We start from the raw sequence: 6,028 nt of genomic DNA, 5'->3' as shown, positions 1-6,028 counted from the left end.
AAAATTGTTGTTTATCTTACATGAGGCTGTGTGTGACCAACCAGTTCTTGACTTCTATTGCATTTCTCAGCTTCATGGAATTTCTCCACACGGGCACTTTGCAGTGTTGACTTGACAACCTTGGCAAACTATATTATAATGCAAAAGCTTGTGATACAGGGCATTCATTCTCAAAGTCTTGTCTTCTAATTTCTCCTAGACTTTCTGGAGAAGGAAAATCCCTTTCACCTGCCCTTCTCCTCAACTTCATTTGCTAATTCTGAACAAGCAAACAGGTGGGTGTGAAAGAATCAGTCAACTGGTCCTATTTTTAAATTGTTGCCAGGTGCCTCTGTTAAATAAAGTTAGTTTCTGGTAACTGTCAGAAGATGAGAAAAATTCTATGACACTACCCGAGAATACTGTTTTACTTGCTAACAGAGGCATACGGTTTCTGTTCATACCAGTGCAAGATGAAACTTCTGAAAGTCAAGATTATAGAAGCTCTCCAGCTCAAAACTGATTATGTGCATTATGAGAATAGTTCTACCTTTTGAAACCATCATAACATGAACACTGATCTGTAATACAGTCCTTTTTATTAATCAAATACATTTTTTCTTCATTCTAAACACTTAGGTTTCTTCTTGTGGTCAGAGAATCACAATTGATATATTTATTGGGTTGTTGTAGGCTTTTCCGGGCTATATGGCCATGTTCTGGAGGCAATTTTTCTCCTGACGTTTCGCCTGCATCTATGGCAAGCATCCTCAGAGGTAATGAGGTCTGTTAGAACTGGGAAAAATGGGTTTATATAACTGTGGAATGACCAGGGTTGGTTCATCAGGTGCTCTGCTATGGCTGATTTCTCTGGTTGAAGTAGTCTGCAGTGCCTTTCATGTGTCTTGATGCATGTCTGAACATGAAAGGCACTGCAAACTACTCCAACCAGAGAAATCAGCCATAGCAGAGCACCTGATGAACCAAGCTGGACACAGCATATTATTTGAGAACACAGAAGTGTTGGACCGTTCTCACAACCACCATGTCAGACTACACAGAGAAGCCATTGAAATCCACAAGCATGTGGACAATTTCAACAGAAAGGAAGAAACCATGAAATTGAACAAAATCTGGCTACCAGTATTAAAAAACTCAAAAATTACAGCAGCAAAACAACAGAGGGGAAACAAACAGGCACATGAAATCACTCTGAACAAAAGATTCCCCCCAAGCGCTTCCAAGCCATTGAATGCTAATCAAGGTAATCAGCTGAAACATTCACAGCTAGCCCCAGCAAACAAAAGTCCTTTGTCTCACCCTGGTCATTCCACAGATATATTTTTCCCAGTTCCAACAGACCTCATTACCTCTGAGGATGCTTGCCATAGATGCAGGCGAAACGTCAGGAGAAAAATTGCCTCCAGAACATGGCCATATAGCCCGGAAAAGCCTACAACAACCCATGGATTCCGGCCATGAAAGCCTTCGACGATATATTTATTACTCTTGGGATTTGATTTTGATCATTGTGGCTGAATTTCTCACCAGTTTCATGCTTTGCAATATTATCTAAAGATATCTGTATTCATGTGATTTTCCCCAATATTTTTTTTCTAAAAATCTCACTGATTTACATATCGAGACACCTGTTTCCCAGAGGATTTGCCTATATTGTTAACTCTGCCTTACCTCTGTATTGTCAGCTACAATTATATGGAAGCTGTTTTTGTACTCAACGTCACTCAAACTGAATAAGGACAGGATCTAATACTGTTCAATGGCAGGACTCTGATTTGGAGTAAGGTAAACTTGCACTGCATGAACAAAAGAAAAGCGATGAATGTGATGTTTGTTGAAAAAAAATCAACAAAAAAAAAACAACCAACCCAAATCTTTTTATTATGGTATAAGCTGCCATGTATAACAGTTCACCTTGTCAGATACATGAAGTGTTATCTTGAGTTATAAATATATCAACATTTTTGACTGAGCAAAGATGGTTGAAGACATATGGCATACTTATTTTGGAAGTTCTATTGAATCATCAGTGGGGCTTACTTACTAGACATGCACAAAATCCCAGCATGAGAAGTCACATCAGAGGTGAAAAGACAGAAGCGTAATCTACGAGTATACATTCTGTGAATCTAAAGAATCAAATTACGCAGCCAGTTGTTACCTTTATATAAATAGCAATGTTAGAATTACCTAAATAATTTTCTTAGGCTAAGTATGAGAAAGACATCAGCAGGCATGAGGGAACCCCAGTGCTATTGTTTATTCACGTACAATAATAAGTAGGATACTAGCTACTCTACTTTGTGTAGATATTTCATACTTCAGATAATCTTCAAAAGAGCTGGTACTTCTGTATCAGTCTTCTATTTTTAGGACACCCATAATAGCCTTAATCCAAATAAAATAAGTTAATTTTTAACCCAATAGAAGACTTTTTAGGGATTTTGCTGCATCATGGTTTCAGAGTCTTGGAATGGTATTGTCAGTAAATGATGTACTGAAAAAGAGGCTCTCCAACTGTGAACATGGGCAGTCATCAATGTGCATTTGGATGGTCCAGAGAAATATTATGCAATACTCAAGAATATCTTCATTGAGTATTTCACTTGATTTAATTCCTGCTGATGACAAAAGTGCAGGTTGTTTTGACCAGGGTGTGATTAATATACAGTTGGTCCTCCACATTCACAGGTTTAACTTTTGTGGATATGATTATTTGTGGATTTGATTAATATGTTCTGTCTAGAAATGTTAGGTTCTCCAGAGTGACCTTATAGCCAATATGTGCTGCAAATTAATCATAGTCACCCTACAGATTCTCAGATATGTGTTCTCTTGGGCAAAAAAAAGTATAGATTTATTCCCATTTTTTCTACTTTTGCTGGGATCCTTCATCCCTAACAACAGCAAAAGTACAGAATCTACTGTAAGGGTTTAGAGTTTGTGTTTTGTATAAAATAGTGTGGTATTTGGCAATGGTGCCAATGCTAATTGGGAGGGAGGAATCTATTGTGTTTTTGCTTGTAAAATGTGAAACTTCTTTTTAAATAGAACAAAACAGTAAATATTGTGGTACTGTTCCATTATTTGGGTGGAGGCCACTAGGGAGCGCTAGAGCCCTCCCCCCCCCCCCCCCAACCATCCCATACCATCAACAACGTTGTTTCCACAGCTGGGACACGGCTGGGGGGAATAACAAGAAAACAGGGGGAAATGGTTTTCCTCCTTTAACCTACTGTCCACCCCTATAAAATGGACTATCCTTCTCTTTCTAGCACCCCTAATGGCCTCCACTCGGACAATGGAACAGTACCAGTATTATTGCATGGCCTGTCACACAATTATATTTCCTACAATTTGCCCGTGGCTTTGAGAACCATTGCTTCATAATACATGTAATTGTTTTCATTGAAAGATGTTAAAGTGACTTGAACTTTATTAGATAAAGATTATACTGAGTTTGCAAAGTTCACAGGTTGATGAATGAAAATGGTAGTGAGCAGGAACATAGAAGTATAATTCCATATCTTAAGATATTCATAGGAAAAGATTCAAAGGTGCAACTCTGTTTCTTGCACCCTGGTCAGTCCAAGAACAGCTTTATCCCTTAATTCTTCTGATCCCATCAACACAGCCAGAAACAAAGCAGATATGAAACGATTCACTTTGTAATCTGTCAAAGCTATCAACACCCATAGTTTTCAAGAGTAAGATTATAATAAATTAGTCAAACTAATTATTAAATTAAACTTGAGAAAGCAATTTAATTTACTACACTGAAAAGATAATTATGTGCAGCCCATGATGGACCAGGAAAACTAATTTTAAGCAAATCACCCATATTTATTTGCCTCTGCAAGCTGCCACTTTTACAGACATATACAGTCTGGGTGAGGAAATGCGTGGGAGTTTCCTTAGGAGTCTGTAGTTTTTTTTATATACGAATCTAGGCCATTGACTGCTAAAAACCAGCAAATACAGCCCAACTCACTGCTACATTAACTTTTCAATACTGCCACAATATTGGATGAGCAATTCAGTCCTAAAAAATAAACCAGAGCAGTACATATGTTTATGTAAGTGTAATATTAATACAGACAGATAGGAATGTTTAAACACAGAATATTATAAAATGTGTGTTTGTAAGATGTACTGCCAATCCGTTGACAACTCTGATAAAGTAGAAGGGCGAAAGAGAAAGAGAAAACTGAGCAAGACTTTGCGGTATTTATATCAAATAGCATGCATGTTGCTTTCAAAACAGTTGGAGCCAGAAGCGGAAATCCTGAGATTTCAATAGGACCATGAAAATGGAGAGAAATGAGTTGCAACCCACCATCTTGAAGGCAACAAATTGTTCAGCCCTAACCTAAAATAAGACGGATATCAAATTCTCAGTATCTTTTAGATCTGCACTATCATATAATGCAGTTTCAGAATGCAGATTAACTGCATTGAACTGGTTTATATGGAAGTAAAACTCATATAATCTAGTTCAATCTCATTGTACAATGGAGGTCCTTCTCACAGCAACACCAGAGGCACTCCAAGTGGCCAGTTTCTGGTCAAAGGACATTTAGTATAATGCCAAGTTTTTAAACTTTGCTTGTGTTTTTAAATACATTATAACTGTACCCTCAATTCGCTTCTGGCACGATAAATAAATAAATAGTATATTGTATTGCCTTCTTTCCCAAATCAATGAATCTCATCAACACATTTCTGCTGTTTCTCCACCAAAAAAGGGGTTTTGTTGGTCATGTGATAGAGATATAAATGCTATTTTAAAAAAAATAAAATCAGTTTTGGTTCTATTGAGATCACAGGGCCAACTTGTATGATCAGCCCAAACAATTTGCTGTTGTGTGAAATCAGTTCCCCAACTGATTGGCATTCACTACATAAAGCACTGTTTGTGCATATTGAACAATTTCACAAAATTAGGCTGCCACATGACCACAGTAACCATATGACTAAACTGAAAAATGCCTTTTCATTCTGTTACTGCATCAACTCTAAACTCCTTTTTTACACGCCTTTAATTTATTCTAACAGCCTTTTAACCAATGGTATGGGAAGCTGTAATGGGACAAACACAGTCATACAACCCAGAATATCAAGGCAGAAAATCCCGCAATATCTGCTTTGAACTGGGTTATCTGAGTCCACACTGTCATATATTCCAGTTCAAAGCAGATAGTGTGGGATTTTATTCAGCTGTGTGGAAGGGGCCAAGAAAAAAACCAAAACCTGCAAAATCCTTTAAATGGCCCTTCTCTAAGCATAGCAACATTTTGAGCATGCTTTAAGTCCAAATAATTTGACTCGGATGGCTGGGGGGAGAATCTAACAGGCAACACTGAAGTCCTCCATACTGTAACATTTTGTTGGAGGTCATACCTGCAATTTGGAATTTATATTCTGTCATGATGTAATCTCTAGCATAATACCATATGACTCTATTCCTTTTGCAATATACTTGCTAACTAAACTGGCTTTGTTTCTTGCTTTTCCAGTTTCCTTTCTGCTCTGGAACTCTGTGAGAGCATTCTTTGCAACTCCACCCTCCCTTGATGGAGCTGGAGCTCTAGCTTTTCTGACCAACACAACTGCTATCTCTACAAATAATCACCGTAAACATTATTTCATCACCTTGAGCAAGAGTGCTTGTATGGCTAAATTCACTTTCAAAACATGGACCTGCATAGTTAGCCAGCATTTATTTTGCATAGAAATGAGTAGGAACTCACTTGAACAAAAAGCACTGGAGTTACTTCCAAAAATGGGCATTTGGAATCGTAATGCAATTTTGAGTAAATTCTTGCCAGTTTGGAGCAGAAAATTGCAATGACATATGAGTGCTTATTAATAACATATCGGTTCTTTTTTTCGGAAGCAATTTCTTTAGAGCATTTCTGCATCAGAAAGCGCCTGGATGCCAAACTCTGCTACAGGATACACCTGCAAGAGCAGAATAACAGGTTACACACCTTTTGAAAGGGTGGGTTTGGGGGAAAGATGGGAACAG

This window comes from Anolis sagrei, chromosome 5 (genome assembly GCF_037176765.1).
Source record: "Anolis sagrei isolate rAnoSag1 chromosome 5, rAnoSag1.mat, whole genome shotgun sequence".
In the NCBI taxonomy this organism is placed as follows: Eukaryota; Metazoa; Chordata; class Lepidosauria; order Squamata; family Dactyloidae; genus Anolis; species Anolis sagrei.
Note: the sequence above shows the minus strand (reverse complement) of the source record.